Source organism: Schistocerca piceifrons, chromosome 3, assembly GCF_021461385.2.
Source record: "Schistocerca piceifrons isolate TAMUIC-IGC-003096 chromosome 3, iqSchPice1.1, whole genome shotgun sequence".
Classification (NCBI taxonomy): domain Eukaryota; kingdom Metazoa; phylum Arthropoda; class Insecta; order Orthoptera; family Acrididae; genus Schistocerca; species Schistocerca piceifrons.
In genome coordinates, this window is record NC_060140.1 from 815,412,932 (window position 1) to 815,436,644 (window position 23,713).

The 23,713-nt window shown below is 42.1% G+C and overlaps 1 protein-coding gene across 1 annotated transcript in view; it reads left to right on the forward strand.

The window, feature by feature from the left end:
• LOC124789082 (serine/threonine-protein phosphatase rdgC) overlaps positions 1 to 23,713 on the forward strand; it is a 1,335,318-nt gene that overhangs the window by 653,910 nt on the left and 657,695 nt on the right. The gene's annotated exons all lie outside the window — the stretch shown is intronic.

Below are 23,713 nucleotides of genomic sequence, written 5' to 3' on the forward strand. Positions count from 1 at the left end.
TAAAATCCCATAGTGCTCAGAGCCATTTATAACATCAGCAACTAAAGCAATAAAACGAGATTAATCATCATATGCACTAAAAAATAAATAAATAAAAATGGAAAATAAAAATAAAACATAAAAATAAACTAAAATTAAAAATTAAAATACACAGGACAACGAAAATTTTTTTTAAAAAACTTATTTACTTTGATAGCTGATTTTTGTCCTCAAGAACTTCGTGCTTGTACAGACCCTCTATATACTTCTTCCACCTTTCTGCTTTCCCTTCTTTGCTTAGAGCTGGGTTTCAATCTGAGCTCTTGATATTCATCTAAGTGGTTCTTTCTTCTCCAAAGGTCTCTTTAATTTTCCTGTGGGCAGTATCTATCCTACCCATAGAGATACAAGCTTCTACATCCTTACATTTGTCCTTTAGCCAACCCTGCTCAGACACTTTGCACTTCCTGTCGATCTCAGTTTTGAGACAGTATTATGGAAATGGAAGAGGAGGTAGAAAAAGATGAAGTGGGAGATAAGATACTGCGTGAAGAGTTTGACAGAGCACTGATAGACCTCAGTCGAAACAAGGCCCAACTACTGACGGCCTTGGGAGAGCCAGTCCTGACAAAATTCTACCATCTGGTGAGCAAGATGTATGAGACAGGCGAAATACCCTCAGACTTCAAGAAGAATATAATAATTCCAATCCCAAGGAAAGCAGGTGTTGACAGATGTGAAAATTATCGAACTATCAGTTTAATAAGCCACGGCTGCAAAATACTAACGCGCATTCTTTACAGACGAATGGAAAAACTGGTAGAAGCCGATTTCGGGGAAGATCAGTTTGGATTCCGTAGAAATGTTGGAACACGTGAGGCAATACTGACCTTACGACTTATTTTAGAGAATAGATTAAGGAAAGGCAAGCTTACGTTTCTAGCATTTGTAGACTTAGAGAAAGCTTTTGACAATGTTGATTGGAATATTCTCTTTCATAATCTGAAGGTGGCAGGGTAAAATACAGGGAGCGAAAGGCCATTTACAATTTGTACAGAAACCAGATGGCAGTTACAAGAGTCTAGGGGCATGAAAGGAAGCAGTGGTCGGGAAGGGAGTGAGACAGGGTTGCAGCCACTCCCCGATGTTATTCAATCTGTATATTGAGCAAGCAGTAAAGGAAACAAAAGAAAAATTCGGAGCAGGTATTAAATCCATGGAGAAGAAATAAAAACTTTGAGGTTCGCCTGTGACATTGTAATTCTGTGAGAGACAACAAACGACTTGGAAGAGCAGTTGAGCGGAATGGACAGTGTCTTGAAAGGAGGGTATAAGATGAACATCAACAAAAGCAAAACGAGGATAATGGAATGTAGTCGAGTTAATTCGGGTGATGCTGCGGGAATTAGATTAGGAAATGAGACGCTTAAAGTAGTAAATGGGTTTTGCTATTTGGGGAGCAAAATAACTCACGATGGTCGAAGTAGAAAGGATATAAAATGTAGACTGGCAATGGCAAGGAAAGCGTTTCTGAAGAAGAGAAATTTGTTAACATCGAGTATACATTTAAGTGTCAGGAAGTCGTTTCTGAAAGTATTTGTATGGAGCGTAGCCATGTATGGAAGTGAAACGTGTACGATAAATAGTTTACATAAGAAGGGGATAGAAGCTTTCTAAATGTGGTGCTACAGAAGAATGCTGAAGGTTAGATGGGTAGATCACATAACTAATAAGGAGGTATTGAACAGAATTGGGGAGAAGAGAAATTTGTGGCACAACTTGACTAGAAGAAGGGATCGGTTGGCAGGACGTATTCTGAGGCATCAAGGATCACCAATTTAGTATTGGAGGGCAACGTGGAGGGTAGAAATCGTAGAGGGAGACCAAGAGATGAATACACTAAGCAGATTCAGAAGGATATAGGCTGCAGTAGATATTGGGAGATGAAGAAGCTTGCACAAGGTAGAGTAGCATGGAGAGCTGCATCAAACCACTCTCTGGACTGAAGTCCACAACAACAACAACAACAACAGCTGATCTTTTTAGATTTTTATGAGCTGAGTCCAAATCAAGCCCTACTTTTTTTGTATCACCCATAGTTTTCGAGTAGTATGCTTTTTACTGAATAGTATAAAAATTCTATGCTATACGGTAAACGGGGAAATTAGTGAAACGCTATGTTGCAACATAAGCATAGTTTGTATTTACAGTAATCTACTTAAAACAATGATATGTGTTAATATAGGTTTCATTTCTTTTTTCTTTGAAGCTTCTTGTGTAGGTTTTTCTACGATGAGTCGCTTGCTGGACTTCTCGGTGAAGTGACCAACAGTCGTCCCCCATCATGTTGGTGAACACTGCCTTGGTAGTGTTTTTCCATCGCTTTAATGTCCTGGTGGAAACGGTCTCCCAGCTCCTCACTAACATATTGTCCGGGAAGTAATAAACGTGGCTGTTCAAAAAGCGAAGTTTCAGGCTCATTAAAAATCCTAAAGTTTTAAACTTCTTTAACATTGTAACTACAACAGAAACATATTGAAGGTCTTTTTCATGTCCTAAGAACTTTGTAACGACTTCCTTGAATAATACCCATGCCTCTTTCTCATTTAAGCTCATTGTGGATTCAAAGCTAACGTCATACAACAATTTGGGCTCTAGACTCTCTGTATTACAAAGGCATTCATCATCATCCGTTTCATCTAAATCACATCGTACATCAGAAAATACTTCTGTTGTAATAGAATTTAAATCATCTGGTGGTTCAGGAACCGGGAAATTCACACAACTGGTCGGATGGTGGACAGAAGGTTAGGGTAGCTTATTACTTTCTTGTTTTTCGAATTATGACCAGTAATATCATCACTGTAAAGTAGCAATCATTGGAATGATTTCTTGGCTCCCTCCGTATAGGAACAGCAAGTCTAAAGGCTTTTTTTTCGTTTTTGGACCATTTTCTCAGATCTTCAACACACACATTACGTACCTTATGCGGCGCCAAGATTTATCTTGGTCATCAAGTTCAGATCCAAAGTATGATAGATAAACCTCTTTCACAAAGACTATAATGTTTCTTTGATGTTTTTTAATCACAAATTCACCACAAATATAACAAAAACTGTCAGCAGAGTTTTTACAACCACGATTAGACATTGTACTGAGCACATGTATGGGAAACGGGAAAGTGAGGTTAGTTTGACAGTAAACAAAACACCATCTGTTAACACAAAAATAGAATCGACCTTCTTTGCCAGCAAATGTTTTTCAGCAGTGCTACCAACGTCATATACATTCATTACATCTCCTTTTTAAATTTTTTAACTATATAAAAGCTGTTAAATTCTTCAAAAAATCGCGTAATTTAATAAATTTAAATGTGAAATGTGAAGAAATGGTGGGTGATACAGTTTTTTAAGTATCATATTTGGATTTCCCACCCTAAAAAATATAAGAATAAAGGATTTTCAGCAAAAAAATTTTCCATCGTTGGCCTGTGTTATCACCGTACCACGATGGAATTATCCGAATAATACAAAAATCGGAAGATGTGATTTACAAAATGACTTTAGTTTCAGAAATATTGGATGATTTGTTCAGGAGAAAGAGCTACGCACACTGAGCGAGTCAATAACGCTCTGGTCCACCTCTGGCCCTTATGCAAGCAGTCGTTGGACCCGACATTGATTAACAGAGTCATTGGATGTCCTCCTGAGAGATATCGTGCCAAATCCTGTCCAACTGGCGCGTTAGATCGTCAAAATCCCGAGCTGGTTGGAGGTCCCTGCCCATGATGCCCCAAACGCTCTCAATTGGTGAGAGACAGGGCAACCTTGCTCGTCAAAGTACCGTTTGGCAAGCATGAAGACAAGCGGTAAAAGCTCTCGCCGTTTGTGGGCGGGCATTACTTTGCTGAAATGTAGGCACAGGATGGCTTGACATAAAGGGTAACAAGTGGCGACGTACTGTGAATGTGCCTCGGACGACAAACATAAGGGTCTTGATGAGAAATGAAATGACACCCTTTGCTGTAGGGCCGTATGGCGGGCGACAGTCGGTTTGGCATATCATTGCTGTCAGTGGCGTCTCTAGACACGTCTTTGGCCTGAAATCTCGTTGAATAGAGTAGGGTTGTCTCCAGTGATGAGTCCCTCTTCGAAGTGTGCCTCGATGACCAGCAATAATGTGTCTGGAGGCTTCCCGGAGAGCGATGGCATACCAACCTCAGTGTCGCCTGCCATACATTCCAAAATCCAGTATTGCTTGTCTGTCGTGCCATTTCATTACGTAGCAGGACCCATTTTATCCGAGGCTCTCTTGCAGCACAGCGGTTCGTCGACGATATTCTACGCCCCGTTTTATTGCCCTTTATGGCAAGCTGTGGAAATCTGAACATTCGTGGTAAGGTCTTATGGGTCCAGACTGCTGAGGTCATCGGTCCCTAAGCCTACACACTACTTAATCTAACTTAAACTAACTTACGCTATAGGCAACACATAACCCGTGCCCGAGGGAGGACTCGAACCTTCGACGTGGGGAGCCGCACGGACCGTGAGAAGACACCTAAGACCGCGCGGCTACCCCGCGCGTAAGCCATGCTAGGCTTACTTTTCAGAAAGATAATGTCTGCTCACACACGGCGAGAGTTACACTGCGTCTCGTCGAGGTTTCCAAATCCTACCTTGGCCAGCAAGGATGGTATTGGGAGCTAGATGCGTGGGACATTCCATTTTGGGAAATCGTTATGAAATTCAATATTCCGAGATCCACAATATCAGAAATTTGCCGAGAATACGAATTTTCCGGCATTACCTCTGACCAGAGACAAAGCAGTGACCAACGGCCTTCACTTGACGAGCGAGAGCAGGGGGTCTGCGTTAAGTTGTCAGTGCCGGGAGACAAGCAAAACTACGGGAAACAAGCGCAGAAGTCAATGTGGGACGTACGACCAACATAGGATTTGGCATTAATGGGCTATGGGAGCAGACGGCCGATGCTAGTGCCTTTGCTAACTTTACAACATCGCTTGCATCGCCTCTCCCGGGCTCGTGATCATATCGATTGGACCCTGGACGACTGCAGAACAGGTAACTCTCGATTTCCGTTGATCCGTTGATAAGAGCTGATGACAGGGTTCAAGTGAGGCACTGACCCCACGTAGCCATGGACCCAAGTTTTCGACAAGGCGCTGTACAAGCTGGTGGTTGCTGCACAATGGTGTGGGCCTTGTTTACATGGAATGGAACCGATCACTGACTGGAAATGATTATGCTTGGCTAGTCGGAGATCATTTGCAGCAACTAATGAACCTTTCTTCCCAAACAACGATGGAATTTTTATGGATGACAGTGCACCATGTCACTGGTCCACAATTTTTCGCGACTGGTCTGAAGATCATTCTGGATGACTGGAGCGAGAGATTTGACCACCCAAATCGCCCGACATGAATACTATCGAACTTTTATGGGATATAGTCGAGAGCTTAGTTCGTGAACAAAATCCTGCACCTGCAACTCTTTCACAACTATGGACGGTTGTAGAAGCAGCGTGGCTCAGTATTTCTGCAGGGGACTTCCATCGACTTGTTGAGTCCATGCCACGTCGAACTACTGTACTATGCCGGGCAAAAGGAGGTCCGACACGATATTAGGACGTGTCACATGGTTTTTGTCACCTTAATGTATTGTAGCACTTGTTTCTATGTAGGGTGCAAGCTTCAAGGAGAAACGTCACTTGGCAGTGAAACGTCACGTGCAAGTTACTTTGATCGTTATATTTTGCACATTAGTGTAGTTTTACTGCGTCGCATTCCCGCTACGTCAGTAGGTAACAATCTCGCTGTGAGCGGTAGTTTTAGCGCAAGATTGTAGTACCCTTCGTTTTGTTTCGTGAATAGGAAACAGTAACATTAATACTTCCGATGTTCTCTGCCTGTTGGCGTTTAATATCAAGCAAAATTATGTTAAATATTATTAAATTACATCTATCGCTATGCGGCTGAATAAATACAATTTACTCTTCGACAAACTGATGGAAGCAATATTTCCCTTGGTAACCGAACGTTGTGATTCATGTAACAGTATTTACAACCAGTTGCATAGTTTTCAGCTCCGAATAAGTTAGGCATACAGACAGATGTATGATGGACTCGCCAGTGCTTCGCTGGCGGATGTAGCGCGCGCAAACACCTGCGCTTCGGAACAAAAGCCCGACCGTTTGAATGCGGCCATTGTACGCACTGGTCTGGGCTTGGCGCTGATATTCACACCGAGAACTGTGTGCGTCCGCGGCTAATTTCGCGCTACTCGTGGTGCTCTCCTCTGCAATGTGCGGCTGCGTGTGTGCGTGGGCGGAAGCTCTAGTGTGTGTGCTCGCGCCACGTTAATCTGCCGGCCGGGCGCCGTGTTTGGGAAACACCGGGACTCGAATGATGCGGAATTCTCCAGCCCGATGTATTTAATCTTCTGTGCAGCGCACACAACAGTCTGCGGTTCTCGCAAATGGGGCTGTTTATGGTCCAATTTGGATACACGAAGTAGAACAGGATTCAGAAAACAATTAATATAAAAGTTGAAGAAACAATTGACAGAGAAGTGTTAGAGAAAAACTGTTGACTATGGAAGGGTTCCAAGGTAGGAGAGTGGAAAAAAAGAAACTGTTTCGAAGTGGTCAGAAGACATGAAGAAAACATGGCCAGTTTGCCCTCTTGCAGGGTTCCGTACAAACTTAATTATTCAACCATCCCTGTTGTCGATACTGGCAAGATATTGGTCCCAGAGATTCCAAGACATTCGAGAACGTTTTAATTTTAAGTTTGAAGTTGGGTAACAAATAAGAAAAGAAATACACTTTTCTTTGATATAATTACAAATTCCACAATTTTAGGAATTTTGTAACCCTTTAGTAGAACTTTGAAATCTCGCTTCTTGCAAAATTTCGTGATCCTAAGTTAACCTATACGTTTAGATACGAACATTTCAAGTTAGGCCTTAGTCTGACTTTTATTGACACCAAACGAAACAACAAGTTTACTGTTACCAGTCACTGTTTATTTATAATGTTACTTTAAATCCGTCTTGATTGCAATTTTTTTTTTTTTTTATTATTCATATGACCGGTTTCGGTTCATTCAGAACCATCTTCAGATCTGATATTTAAGTTACAGGAGTAACCCGTCCAATTCAGCAACTTTCACATGCTACGTAGCATGTGAAAGTTGCTGAATTGGACGGGTTACTCCTGTAACTTAAATATCAGATCTGAAGATGGTTCTGAATGAACCGAAACCGGTCATATGAATAATAAAAAAAAAATTGCAATCAAGACGGATTTAAAGTAACATTATAAAATCACTGATTGCTGTTATCCCATAAGACATTATGTCTGTTTTTGCACTGTTTATTTATCTCCACGACGCGTTTCACAGGTTTAAACCTGCATCATCGGTTGGATTTATATTTCTTAGTATGCCGTGTGTGTGTGTGTGTGTGTGTGTGTGTTGTGTTGCGATTGTTTTGGAGTAACTCACGGCACTGTCTGGGGCTTTTGTTACCTCGAGTGGTCACAGGTTCCTTTCACAGCTCTAATACATCATTTGGAAAGACGTTATTTTTGAGACGATTACTATTGAAGTGAATATGCTGTGTCGCCGTTGCGAGCTCCTCTGAAGTGTTTTCGTGATTGAAAATAGCCTTGATTGCCTGACGTTGCAGACTAACTTAAAATGCGAATATTTTAGGTTCAAATGAAACAACATACACAACGCGTATGTCATACTAAAAATGTAAATCCACCTAGTGATGGAGGTTTAAACCCTTGAAACGAGTGGTGGAGATAAATAAACAGAAACTGGTAACATTACGAGGTGCGGCTAGAAAAAAACCGGACTGATGCTGGAAAAAACATTTATTTACAATTATTTACAATTTCATGTTATCTCCTTCAATGTATTCTCCTCCTCGGTCTCTACACCCCTCCATACGAATTTTCCACTGTTCATAGCAATGCTGTAGATCATTTTCGGTAAGTCCATACATTACTTCCGTCGCTTTTTCTTTTACTGCTTCAACAGTCTCAAATCTAGTTCCTTTCAAAGCTGACTTGACTTTAGGGAAAAGAAAAAAGTCACAGGGGGCTAAATCAGGTGAGTAGGGTGGATGATCTAAGATGGGAATGTTGTGTTTTGCCAAAAACGTCTTCACTTGCAACGCACTGTGAGCTGGGGCATTGTCTTGGTGAAGGATCCATGACCTTTTTCTCCACAAATCGTTCCGTTTTCTCCGTACTCGCTCACGTAGGGTAGCCAGGACGCTAATGTAGTAATGCTGATTCACTGTTTGTCCCTCTGGTACCCAATCAATGTGCACAGTCCCTTTGATGTCAAAAAAAAAACAATCATCATTGCCTTGAATTTCGATTTTGACATTCGTGCTTTTTTTTTGTCGTGGAGAACCAGGAGTTTTCCAATGCATCGATTGGCGTTTAGTTTCGGGATCGTAAGTAAAAAACCACGATTCATCGCAAGTAATAACATTTTGTAAGAAGGTGGGATCACTTTCAATGTTTTCCAGGATGTCAGAACAAATAATTCTTCGGCGTTCCTTCTGTTCAATTGTGAGACACTTTGGAACCATTTTTGAACACACTTTGTTCATGTTGAAACTTTCATGAAGAATCTGCCTAACACTTTCCTTGTCAACTCCTGTTAACTCAGACACTGCTCTGATTGTTAAACGGCGATCTTGTCGAACAAGTTTACCGATTTTTTTCAATGTTTGCATCAGTTTTTGCTGACAATGGTCTGCCAGTGCGAGTGTCATCACTGGTGTCTTCGCGGCCATCTTTAAATCGTTTAAACCACTCAAACACTTGTGTTCGCGATAAACAATCATCGCCGTACACTTGTTGTAACATTACAAACGTTTCACTTGCAGATTTTCCTAGTTTGAAACAAAATTTGTTGTTAACACGCTGTTCTTTCTGTACACTCAACATTTTCCGACGCACAGACAAAACGTCAACTACTTAAAACAGACGCCACGGGCAGACTGAGTGCAGGAGGCAGATGAAACTCGAGCAGTAGGCGGAGCGAGAGTCACGTGACAGGCCACGCGACTTTCAGCCTTATTGCATTCGTTTTATTGTTTCACCAGTACTAGTCCGGTTTTTTTCTAGCCACACCTCGTACACTTGTTGTTTCATTTGACAACCTATAGGTTTTAATGTGTGAGTTCGCAGACTCCAGAATATATGACATAAACGACCGTATCTTTTGACTGCATTGACTTCGAAGATGAAATCTTTTACACCGACAATAGACCACAGACCTCAGTACGTGTTACAACTTGGAACTTCTACCGGTTCCTGAGAGAAAGAAGTCTTAACAGACGCGTACACACACAGTCAGACAACAAATGAAAAAGAAATATGTTTTTCGTGTGATATGGATACAGATTAACACTTCTCAGATATTTCCCCTTAGTTCTACGGTGCAAGCTTGATTCCTGCCAAATTTCATGATTCTAGGCCAACGTGAAGCACCCTATGAGTTTTGATGAATGAGTCTGCAAATACTTACATTAAAGTACGTGACGTAAATGGCTATGTATTCTGATTCCACTGACTTAGATGCTTTCTTTTATTTAAACGCGAAGGGACTATACACGTTACTATGTGATATAAATTTCAGCTAGAAATGTCTACCCATTCCGGAGGAAAAGAGGTCTTTATAAACGGACGTGAGGACAGATAGTCGGATAACAAATGACTAAAAAATACGTGTGGTACTATTATAAATTAACAATTTACGGATATTTTCCCGTAAGCTATACTGTGAAGCCAAATTTATCGCCACATTTCATGATTCCACGCCAGTGGAAAGTACCGTATAGGTTTTGATGAGTGAGTTTTCCGGTTTCAAAATATGTGACTTAAAAGGCTGTATCTTTTGATTGCACTGACTTGGAAGTTTCTATTTTTTATATCGCCTAGGAACTATAGACCATAGTATGTGACATGTATTTCAAGTTTATACGTATTTTCGGATAAGGGCTCCGTTTTTACCGATAAAAAAAAAAGACAGAAGAGAAAAAAAAAAAACAAGATGAACCGTTGAAGCAGCACTGGAAGATAGGAGAAGGACAACGAATAAAGACATTAAATTACGACGTGGAGCTTACTTGGTCCATCCGATAAGAAGAAGAACCATAATTTTATAGTCAACAGATTTCAGACTTTTTAAACATTACACATCCGTGCAGATATAGGGCAACATAAGCGAAATTGGGCCTTTTTCATTTCACTACCACTACTTCATGCTGTTTTGCCACTGATCATCCACGTTGAAAGCAGTTCACACTTTTTTTTTTTTTTTTTTTGCTGTGAAGTTCCCAGCTTGGTTTTCCTTGCCCGTCATACCCCTTAAAATGACCCTGTAACATCACTCATAGTTTAAAAGCAGTTTAAAGTCACCTCGGGGACTGATTCTGTCAGTAAAAAGTCTATCACCTCATCTACCGATGGAAAAAAAGTCATATTCAGCGCGATGTCTTGTTAAAGTGATGCCGTGGATAAAGTCTTCATAGGATTTTAGAACAAAATTATCGCAAACAGAACCGAATTACCTTACACAGAAATTATAAATGTGAATGAATGTATGTGGTGTAAATATCTTCTACCGAATTTCCCAGATAAATTACTCTGACTTCTAGATATTGGTTTGTTACGAGTCTATTGTAATAATAAGTTTCGAAGTGCACAGCGTGCTTAAATGAGGGCAAAAGGGAGCCGTAGCTCACCCATACATACGTCAGAAGTACTGTCACTTGTACATGTTTTAAGATATAGATCAGTTTAATAAGGATGGAATTGCATATTTTTAGTATTATCATAGCAAGTGTGTTTCCTTGTAAATTGCGGTCTTTCAATAATAAATGAAATAAGTTATGGGCCCTGAACTACGTACCCTCCGACCAGAGTTGCAATATTAAAAATTTTCGTTGGTTTCGTTGTCTAGGGGCTGGGATATGCAGTTGCGGCATTACAAGCCAAATACTGCTGAGTCTACAGTATACGATAAGAATACACACATGAATCGAATGGTCGAAGGTTTCTATCACTCGGCAGTTGCGAATTATAAATGTAACATATAAATTTATAAATGAAAGATTGCAGTTAAATAAAATCTGCAGGTACTATCTTGACGACTTTAAATGATGAGTACGGTAGTAGAATTACATTTGATAATGCGGTATATTTCTGCAAAACACTTACTGGCTTCGATGGTCCGGCAATTAAATAAAATACAAGTTGAATAACAGGAAAACAATAGATTCCTACTGCACGTAATTAGTTATGAACGACAACATAGCTCGCGAGATATTCACTTCTAAACGCATACTACGTCTTCACTGTAGAAACCTCGGAAATCTCACAAGTTCACAAGTCCGCATTCTGAAGTATTTCTATCTCTGGCGACCACGCGCAAAGCGCCACACATTCCAAGTCGCTCTCGCTGCCGTGCGTCCCTCGCGCCGTACTCTCCAGCAATCTCTCGTGTCCTTCCCCATACTGTCCAGAAGTCGCCGAGTCCTGTGCGACTGTCACTCGCGCTGCCCTGTTCAGAACTCCCCCTCCACTCGCCTCACTTAGTAACGAGCGCTGTGGTTGGCGATAGCGCTCCTGTCATGTCTCCAAGCCAACGCACACTCACAAACATTTTGAAACATATCCGAAATACCGAATTTACATGTAAATAACTTGAAATTAAATAAATATTCTTGGCCTGGACCATAAACACGCCTAACACACATTATTAAATACATAAAAAAATCAAATGAACGTATATCAAAGGAACAGAAACAAAAGGTAGGCCAGTAGCCTAATGTCACTGTCCTTTCTAAAGCACAGTAAATAATTGACCAATTTCTTAATGAATAGTATCTATCGGAAATAAACAAAGACATAGATGAATAAACATATTTATAAGCATGCTGCTACCGCTTTTTTGTGTAACTGTGGAGTGCTTATGGCCAGATGCGATCGATAGTAATTGGCCACTTTGCCCTCCAATAACTCATGCACTATTCAAGTTACATGCCTGTAATTTATACGAATTTAGGTTCACACAAATAGCTTTCTAAAGACACGTCGGTCGACGAAATCCGATGAACCGTTTAGATTTTCGAAATACGTCGCTGGGTGTTACTTGTATGATTTACAGTCAGATACTAAACTTTAAACCAGTAAATTTATTGAAAATCTGATCACACCATCAGAATCGTCTTGCAAATAATGATAATGTACATGTTTCTTTTTGAGGTATCACGACTCATCTGGCTACTATTAATTTCTATACGAACTGTGAAATGTCTGCCACAAAGGTTTCACAATGTCCGCCATCTCTGGCACTCCCGGCATGTCTCCTTCATCGATACAACGTCACCATGGAATTCTCAGACACGTCGCTGGACCACAAGCTGGAACCACCCCTCACGCTCAGCTCACGTTCGACACCACGTGGTCGCTGGCGGGCAGCGGCCCGCCGAGAGGGCCCCGCGTGGCCACGCCAACTCCGAACTTAGAATACTTCCAGGGCGTCACAACTCGCCCGTTACCTCACAAAATGTTACTCGTAATTTATCTGTTGTCATGTTTTGTCTTTATTGAGCTAAAAGGTCTCACATAAAACGCTTATTTTTTTCCTCACGTAAACTGACAGTATGAGTCACGTTTAAAGTTTTATATTCTGTTAAATAATGAAAATTATTCCTGACATCTTGTCCCAGGCAGCAGCGCACTACTTTCTTCACAGCGAGTGTATTATAACATGACTCATACATGTCCCAAATGTTCTAGCTAGTTAGATGAAAGAACATTGTTACCCATCATTTCAGAGAAAAATAGTTGAAAAGGTACATATATATTGAGGCACTGTTGTGTCTAGGAAAGGTAAGGGCATGGCCAGACTGCTCAAGTCATTTACGAGTGGCAAGGCTAATGTGGTTGAGGTACATTTGTATACAAGTTTTAAGTTGGTAGGACTGTGACAAACTTTATTCTTAGCAGATGCCATTTAGATCGCTAGGCCGGCGAATGTCTGTAAAAGAGTTCTCCATGTGTTTTAGATGAAGATTTCTGGAAAAATATGTCATATTGACCATGAAGATTAAATGATCGCCTTATTATGTTATTTTATTGTTTACATTTTAAACAACGTGCATTTGCTATGCCGTAATCAGTTTCGACCAGTCAGTAGTCATCTTCCTGCTAAAAGCAGCCGTTTGCGACATGATGACGATGTGACGAATAATTTACCAATAGACTAAAAAATATCATCTGATCGAAGTAGTAACTTCTTCAGAGGAAGAAACCGCAAGAATAGGGTAAATCTGCTCTTCATAAATAAGTTACATTATCGATACGAATGTCATTTCTGAAGTTAAAGGGGAACAGAAAAATCTGTACTCCGCGATGGAGTACAAGATTTGTGTGTGTGTGTGTGTGTGTGTGTGTGTGTGTGTGTGTGTGTGTGTGTGTGTGTGTGTGCGCGTGTGTTTGGCACGATCACATGGAGACTTATGTCACTGGTCGACAGTAACGTGCGGTTCACATTGAGGTGATAGGACATGCGACGCAACTCGTGGTGTGATGCAGAAGCAACCCGCGTCGGTAGAGGGGAAATAAACCCAGTTGAAGTGACTTAACTGGTTCACACTAGAACGACAGAGATAGAACATAGAAATGTATATCTGTCGTATCGTCCGGTTGAACACGGACGGCAAGTCACTCTCACAATTTGCGTCATAGTATACACGGTGAGGGAAATTTGAAGTCATCCGATATGCCTCAAAAGAAATCGTTTTATCTAGACAGAACAAAGCTGCACCCGTCTCTGTATTTAATTTCTAGTAACACTTTTACTTTTTGCAAAAAAAAAAAAAAAAAAAATAAAAAATAAAAAAATTTAAAAATTTAAAACCACTGCATTAGAATTTGTGCATGTTCTCCACTATGCAGTCTTTCTCATTCGATTTTGTACATTTACATGTTACTCCGCGAGCCATCTAACTGCGTGTGTGGGAGAAGACTTTTGGTGCCCCAACCTTGCTATACTCGCGACTGGCTCGTAGTAAGAATGACTGTCGGTATGATTCGGGAGGACGGTTCAATCCCGCATCCGGCTATCCGTGATTTCCCTAAATCGCTCCTTTGAAAGGGCACGGCCGACTTCCTTCCCTAATCCGACGAGACCGATGACCTCGCTGTCTGGTCTCCTCCCCCAAACAACCCAACCCAACCCCAACTGTCGGTAAGGCTATGTATTTTGTGGAAGCTGCTCGGAAAAAAGGAAGAAAAACCGACATCTAATAGTCGGACGTCATACCTTGCTAATGAACTGGTTTTCGTTTCGTTATTGTCCTTATTTTCAGTGACAATTCGCAAATAAGTAAAAATCTGGGCGTATTTTGAAACGTTTGCACTGAAGAGTGTACTCACTGATAAGTATATGGTTCAAATGGCTCTGAGCACTATGGGACTCAACTGCTGAGGTCATTAGTCCCCTAGAACTTAGAACTAGTTAAACCTAACTAACCTAAGGACATCACAAACATCCATGCCCGAGGCAGGATTCGAACCTGTGACCGTAGCGGTCTTGCGGTTCCAGACTGCAGCGCCTTTAACCGCACGGCCACTTCGGCCGGCGATAAGTATATGTTTGGTGGGTTTTAGGTCATAGATTGCAGCATACGAAATACCACTAACTCATCGAAACCTATTTCTGTTCTTGAGAAAATACGTGAGATATATTGGAGGCTGCACGCAACAAGGTTGGCAGCTTGCGGCACAAGGGACGCTATTGCTGCCTGTTACGGCCTGCCACGCTTTGTGCATACCTGCCTCGTGTTTCTCATTTTTGCGTCCTGCCGATAGAAGCCAAAGGTGGAAATTAAAAGCTCACTGAAATGAAAAGTCGCAGGGAATCATCAGCTGATGATGCTGACTGGGTGCTTCTCTGTTTGTGCTGCTTGAGTTCAGGAAATGGTGTGACAGGAGTAAAATAAATCTGAAAACTAAAACCCTGTTACCTCTGAATGAGCGGCTGGGTGAAACCAAAAAGGATACACTGGGATTTTTCTTATCATCATGTGTTTCTTCTTCTACTTCTTGAAACATAATGCACCATCCACTACTGTACCATCGATGGTTACAGATCTCACTTCTTCTGAACACCCCTCAAGCTGAACCATACACTGCTTTGCATAACTGAACAGTTGTAGATATACACTATGTGGTCAAAAGTATCCGGACACCTGGTTAAAAATGACTTACAAGTTCGTGGCGTCTTCCATCTGTAATGCAGGAATTCAATATGGTGTTGGTGACGGCTTGCACTCTCGCAGGCATACGTTCAGCCAGGCGCTGGAAGGTTTGTTGGGGAATGGCAGCCCATCCTTCACGGAGTGCTGCACTGAGGAGAGGTATCGTTGTCGCACGGTGAGGCCCATCGTGAAGTCGGTGTTCCAAAACATCCCAAAGGTGTTCTATAGTATTCAGGTCAGGAGTCTGTGCAGCCCAGTCCATGACATGGATGTTATTGTCGTGTAATAACTCCGCCACAGGCCGTGCATTATGAACAGGTGCTGGATCATGTTGAAAGATGAAATAGCCATCCCCGAATTGCTCTTCAACAGCGGAAAGCAAGGAGGTGCTTGAAACATGTAGGCCTGTGCTGTGATATGGCCACGCAAAACAACAAGGGGTGCAAGCGTCCTCCGTGGAAAACACCACCACACCATAACGCCACCGCTTCCGAATTATACTGTTGGCGCTACTCACGCTGGCAGCGGGCATTCGCCGTACCCACACCCTGCTATCGGATCGCCACTTAGTGTACCGTGATTCGTCACTCCACACAAAGTTTTTCCACTGTTCAGCCGTTAAATGTTTTCGCTCCTTAAAACAAGCGAGGCGTCGTTTGACATTTACCAGCGTGATGTGTGGGTTATGAGCAGCCGCTGTACCATAAAATGCATTTTTTCTAACCTCGTTCCTAACTGTCGTAGTACTTTCAGTTGATCCTGATGCAGTTTGGAAATTTTGTGTGATGGTCTGGATAGATGTCTGCCTATTACACATTATGACCCTCTTCAACTGTCGGCGGTCTCTTGTCAGTCAACGGACGAAGTCAGCCTGTACGCTTTTGTGCTGTACGTGTCACTTCACGTTTCCACTTCACTATCACATCGGAAACAGTGGACTTAGGAATGTTTAGGAGTGTGTAAATCTCGCGTGCATACACATGACACAAGTGACACCCAATCGCCTGACCACGTCCGAAGTCCGTGAGTTCCGCGGAGCGTCCCATTTTGCTCTCTCACGATGTCTAATGACTACTGAGGTCGTTGATTTGGAGTACCTGGCAGTAGGTGGGGCCTAATATGGAAAACGCAAGATTTTGGGTGTGTCCGGATACTTTTGATCACATGGTGTATTGTCCTATGTTTATTAGTTTGTAACCGTTATTTATATAAGGATATTCAACACTAAAGTTCCCAGTTCAAAACACTGTAGAAAGAGAACTACTGCTCAGAATGACGTCAAATTTGAGCAGGATGTTATCGACGCACGGAGTAACACCATGGGAAAAAAACCACAAAAATTTGAGCAATAGGTGGTCGCTTGGCCGCAGGTTACGAAAGCCAGTTTGGTAAATAATGGCGAAATAATGCTGTGATAAAGTGGACGTTGTGTCCAGAAGGCGCTGTAAGCGTCAGAATGTACACACCAACAGACGCGTGGCACACGGCTGTTGCTCAGTTTGCATCCGAGACGCTGAACATTACTGTCTCTATGAAAGATCGCGCACTGCTGCTAAAACTATTCTACAAAAACGGTGACTGTGGGCCAGTAGCTCTGCAGAAGTTCCGGACATCAAGGTTATGAAAGAAGGTATTGGTCCGAGGTCTGCTAAGGGTTTCGAGGAAATGATTACAAAATTTAAAAAAAATAGTGTATTTTGGAATGCAGAGCGGCTGAGGGAGAAAATCAGTTGATCCGCCGTGTGTAGGAGATGTGGCCGCAGGATTGCAGAAGTGGTCGAGCGGTGGTTTGAGAACATGCAGCGCACGGGAATTGCCTGAACGTTGGACATGCCTGCGAGCATGGTGCATAAAATCATACGGAACACCCTGCGTTGCTTTCCATTCAAAACCACCAAGTTCAAGAGGTCTGCCCCCTGCTGACCTTCCAACAAGACAAAAGTCCGCTCTTGAATTTGTTGCTCGCAAGTAAGTGGACAATACATGGCCATGTAACACTCTGTGGTCAGACGAAACTTACCTCCATCTCCATCGGTATGTCAATCGGCAGAATTGCAGACTATGAGTCTTTTGCGCACCAGCTTCATTCCAACCCTTCGACAGCGTGGATGTGTACTTAGGATAATTTTTATCCAAGATGGCGCTCCTCCGATCATTGCAAAGCCAGTGCTGCGTCTGCTGCGGAGGCATTACGGAAATGCTAGAATTGTCAGCCGTCATTTCCCTACAGCCTGGCCGTCCACATCATCTGATCTTAATCCTCGTGGCTTTCGGATCCGGTGTTACCGGAAAGAAGTTGTGTTGAACGCTGAAAAGGCAAGCACTGCCCATTCTGAAGGTGACCCCCGAGACACTGCGATCTGTTGTGTAACGTGCTGTTTTTCCATTTCTAGTTGTGGCGGAAAACGGTGGACGGCGCACTGAACACGACTCTCATGACGGTGAGAAACCGATGCTATTTAGCTGTGCTGGCGGCTTTTGGCACGAGGACAATTAAAAACCAATGTGATTTTACTTTTTATTTCGTTTTTTACTCCAGGACGGTTAGCAACCGATTTATCCCACCCGATGTGGTACGATCTCGCCTTAGTAGCTGAGGTAACCTTACAAAAATGCCAGAAGTGTTTATTGCCAAACTAGTGGAGTCAAGCACATTCAACCGTACCGAGGGAGTAACGTGCAACTCAAACCATATTCATCGTAATGCGATTCATCTGTTTTTTATGTTAGGACGTTTATACCACCATTTATAGCAAAAATTTTCGTTAAATTTCCTTCCTTTCCGTTACCGCTATTCAAATTTGGCGTTATTCTGAGCAGTGGTTCTCATTCTACAGCGTTTGGAAAGAGCAACTTTAACTATGCACACCCTGCATGTACTACACTGAATTAAGTACCGAACTAGGTGCTCTCTTAAAAAAACAACTTTTCATGGTGGAGTTTTTAGCGTAATTCACACACTTTCGCCAACTTACTTTATTATAATGAGTAGCTTCACAGAATGAAAAGTAACAAGTCAAAAACTGGTGTACTGCTTGTGATAGTTGTTGCAAAAAGTGGAAACTGTCCGTACTCATTCCACAGAAATTGTGGAGTTTTACATGTTGAGAGACTTCGAGTGAAACCACAGCCGAAATATCTTTGATATTTAGAGCATTGTATGGCTGCAACCTGTACTTCCATACCCTTTATGGTTTTTAGAGCTTTGAATAATGACGAGCCACAACAACGTTCTCTTCAGAAGAGCTCGTCATTGCAACTGGAAGTGAAACAGAAACGTGAATCGTGTTGTCGTTTAGTTTGTCGTATAGCGAGTAGAATCACATATGGCATTGCAAATATCTTCCCAGTGAGGACAGGAGAGTCGCACCGATAAATGTCGTGTGCGCCATCTTTATTGCGAGGTGTCGCATTGTGTCGTCCCAGTGCGAACCGCGCCTAGCAACCTAAACGCCAAGCCCACATCTACTTTTGAGATTTGGTCCTTCATATACGAGGGTTGGAACTTAAATACTGGCAACTATTTATTCACAACCGATACAAAAGAGTTACCTCTTTGCACCTGTTACTGTCGTTCAAAGTAGTCACCATCTTTGTGTAGAACCCGTTGCCAGCGATGCGGAAGGCGCAGTATACCGTTAGCAGAGTGTTCTGTTGATGGTGCGAATGGAGCGGTCTAAAATTATGGTGGTTGTCTTGTACGACTGTGATGGTGTTATCCTAACGCATTACGTTCCTCCACAGAAGACCACCAATGCACAGTATTACTGTTCGATTTTGGATCATCACCTGCGACCAGCTTAGGGAAGGAAGCGGCGACACTTTCTGTGCAATCCTCCCATGATTTGGCACGTCAATGCGCGGGCGCATACAGCGCAAGCTGTGACTGCTCTGTTCGGTCCATGGGACTGGGAAGTACTGTACCATGCGCCACACTCCCCGTACTTAAGTCCTTGTGACTTTGATTTGATTCCGAAAATGAAGGAACCACTTCGTGGCATTGGCTTCAGAACTGTTCCAGAGATTCGACAGGCAGCAGACCGCTCCATTCGCACCATGAACAGAACAGGCTCTGCTAACGGTATACTACGCCTTCCACATCGCTGGCAACGGGTTCTACACAACGCTGGTGACTACTTTGAAGGACAGCAACAGCTGAAAACAGGTAACTCTTTTTTATCGGTTGTGAATAAATATTTGCCACTATTTAAGTTCCAACCCTCGTATGTTTTGTTACCTACCTTTCTGATGCTGTTTTTTGTTCCAAAACCTAAGAGCGTCTTTCGTTTTAGTACAAACAAAATTTTTTAGATTTTCATACCCATTGTTGATGTACTGTCTGATGGCTTTCATCTCAAGATCTTCGGCCGATATTTGTTAGATGACTTTCTGACATTTCTCCAGCACTAGTAGCTGGAATTGTCAGAGGTTCACCTTCCACTGCTAGTGACGGACCAGACTCGAGACAGTGGATGGTGGCTATTGTTAAAGACTCTACGGGGGTGTTCCGCTGGTAATTGTTGCTGTAGCTGTTCCATTATCAGTAACAACAGTCGCTCGTTGCTACGCGGGAATACCGGATCCCATAATCCTGAGACTTTCTTCTTTCGCGTTAAGCCCATCGTCTTGCTTATGAATTTCGATGACTTTCATCGACAAACATTTTGTACATATTTCACACATCCTGGCAGAAATTCAGTTAAAGTTTTGCAGGTTTGTTAATTGTTAGAAGAATCAACGTATGTTTCTAAATGTGATTGGTTTTCTAAGAATCCTCAAAATTTCACTCCGTGTATCTAATTTAATGCACATATATCCACCCACGTACTTCGTGGAGTTTTGAATAAAAGAAATGTGGCTATTAAAACTAGCAAAGAGTACTACTGAATTGTAGAATAGTTGACTGGAAGTCGTAATGAAATTAGGTCTCTGCAAACGTAGTAATTAACTTTCGTTATAACCTTTTTAAGACTGTCAAAACACCTGAAATTAGACACCTGAGTTCCGCTCCCTCTGGGCGTGCCATTCCCAGGAAACCCAAGTAATTATTCATTTGAGTTTGAAATATTCATGGACGTTCAACGTCTGACTCGCATGAAGTCAAATGCAGGTCTGTCATTTGCAGTTCTCAGCGAGTTAAACGCAGAAACCGCTACGTTAGGCTGCCTAGGAGAGTACTTTGAATACGAACATAGAAGCTGTTGGTAACAAGTCTTGTGGCATCGCACTCGAGCTGTTAAAATTGATTCAACTCTCAAATTTAACCAATTTTAACCCGGAAAGGGAGCCTTCTCATTACCCTAATAGAATTATACTAGCCTTATACGATTCACTAGTTTCATCACTCTGAATTACCATTTCTGTCCTTAACGCTTATTACACAGTTTAGAGTAAACGCTGTCATGTACTAATAGTTATGCAGCAAGTAAATTGTGCAACTATGATATTACCGGGTTGCCTTCTACCTAAAATATAGTACAACAGCCGGCCGTTGTGACCGAGTGGTTCTAGGCCCTTCACTCTGGAACCGTGCGACCGCTACGGTCACAGGTTCGAATCCTGCCTCGGGCACGGATGTGTGTGATGTCCTTAGATTGGTTACGTTTATGTAGTTCTAAGTTCTAAGGGACTGATGACCTCAGATGTTAAGTCCCATAGTGCTCAGAGCCATTTTAACCATTGTACAACAGCGCAATTCCGTCAATAATTATTCCATAAAAACATGTTACAGAAATTTTTATATAAAATTCTGGACATTTGAGAATCATTAATCATCTTGCCTAGGGCAAACTTTTGGTATAGCTTAGGTATTCAGTATAAATACCTCCTTCAAAACCTTAATCATAGTTGCTACGTTCTCTTCTTTATCACCTGTCGAGGTTTATACAACTTACGCTGACGAACGACCTATTAAATTTCAGTACGGTATTGGATTTATCAACTCATAGTAATCGATATAGTTTAACATTGAAAAAAAGAAGCAAATAATTAGAAAAAGAGATATAGAAGTTCAAGAGGCGCAATATGCATACCAGTGTTAATGTTCACAGTTGCTATACCCATTGTGGCCAAAAATAAGTATCCAATGTTGAATAGCGTGGACGGCATTTAGCATAGAATACTGGTGAGGATTAACGAAACTATGATGAAAGTTGTTAAGTGTAGTATAAGCATGAATATTAAGGCACACTGTTAGAAGAAATTTACTTGACCTATCTGGCGACAAAGATTACCGAGGCTGGTTGAAACCATGTGAATAGCTCTCTGTTGACACAGACGAGGCTAGCTCTGATTCGAATAATGGCGCAGCACTGTATGGATGTATGGAAGTCAAACGTGTACATGAAGAAGAATGAAGGATGAAAAAGATGAAATTGGAGGTAGCTGAAATTTTTTGAGAAAGGAGGACGTGTGACTGATAGATTACGCTCTACATGAAGATGTACTAGAAATGAAAGGTGATCACAAAAATGTTATAGAAAATATTTTATCACAAGAAGGCAGGATTGTCTTTCTGCATCCATCAGTACTAAGTTGGTGATTAGTAGGAACATCAGAATGGAAAAAAAATGGGAGATGTAGACTAAAATAAGTACAACAGATTGTGGAGATGGTAACGGTATAACATTATAGACTCTAATGACGTAAAATTTGCTTTATATTATGAATCTGATATTCAAGAGCATTAAAGGTATAAACCGTGACTGTGGCTATAATCTTAGCAAGGCTTGGGAACCAGCGATTGGGTTAATCAAGAGTAAATCGAGCAAACGTATAGTTGTGACGACCACGGCGAACAGAGCCATCACACCTACGTCATCTCAGACGCCGTCGCAATCTGTTCCACCGCGCGGCCGGGACGCGGGGCGCGGACAGCGGAAGGAGCGCGCCACGGGCGGAGGGTGTTTATATCGGCCGCCGCCGCGACCGAACTCACTTACCTCTGAGCAGCCATCGCGTACGGATCTCCGTGCCGGCACGTTCACAGGAGCTCAGTCCGTCAGTTCACCTGATGATGGCGACATGTATGATCGCCGAAATATTGTGCCCGTTGGACACTGTAGAACGGCAGTACACCCGTGGATATTTTGATTATTATAACACTGCTTGCGTGAAATATTGGCAAGTCCAGGTAACGATGACGGAGGTGGCTACAGATCACGCGCCCTTTTCTCCAACGTAGACCACAAAGATTCAATAGTATATAGATCTGCTGACTATGATGGGCAGCAGAGATGCGACAGTTCATTGTCGTGCTTACAAAACCAGTTATGGATGATGTGATCAGTACTAACAGGGACGATCGTGGATAGTTAATTACATGTTCCATATACAATTTGAGCGATTCTCTTCTGGAATTTATGTGGAACGAGTCAGGTAACAGGATATGTATCGATCAATGTTAACGTTAATGAACACATTATTCCTTTAGGCCTACTCACCCAACAACACATAAAAAACAATGTTTTCTTTATTTTTAGTCTTTATTTATTTTTTTACTGACTAGAAGTTCTTAAGTAGAAATTCCTCAGTGGAACAGAGTCACAATTGTTGGTATGACTGTTTATTGTACACAACTGAATACAGCGTGTGTTTTTTTTTTTTAAATTACCTGAGAACCACTTTGTAATTCTTTGGAAAACATCATTTATCATCCATTCTGGTGCTTTCTCTCTATTCGGATTTATAATAACCCTAGTTTCGTCCACAAAAAGTAACAGTTCTGCTCGACGAATGTTAAATGCAGGGCCATTCACATATAAGGGGTGTTCCAAAAAAGTACGGCCAAACTTTCAGGAAACATTCCTCACGCACAAAGAAAGAAAATATGTTATGTGGACATGTGTCCGGAAACGCTTACTTTCCATGTTAGAGCTCATTTTATTACTTCTCTTCAAATCACATTAATCATGGAATGGAAACACACAGCAACAGAACTTGCACTGAAATGAGGATTGACACATTGTTGGATGAACCATTCGCAGAAGTGTACCCGTGGAGCCCAATCAGCTGCTGATAGTGCCTGCACACGCTGTACATGGTACGGAAACAACTGGTTCTCCCGTAGCACTCTCCATACAGTGACGTGGTCAACGTTACCTTGTACAGCAGCAACTTCTCTGACGCTGACATTAGGGTTATCGTCAACTGCATGAAGAATTGCCTCGTCCATTGCAGGTGTCCTCGTCGTTCTAGGTCTTCCCCAGTCGCGAGTCATAGGCTGGAATGTTCCGTGCTCCCTAAGACGCCGATCAATTGCTTCGAACGTCTTCCTGTCGGGACACCTTCGTTCTGGAAATCTGTCTCGATACAAACGTACCGTGCCATGGCTATTGCCCCGTGCTAATCCATACATCAAATGGTCATCTGCCAACTGCGCAATTGTGAACATTGCACTGACTGCAAAACCACGTTCGTGA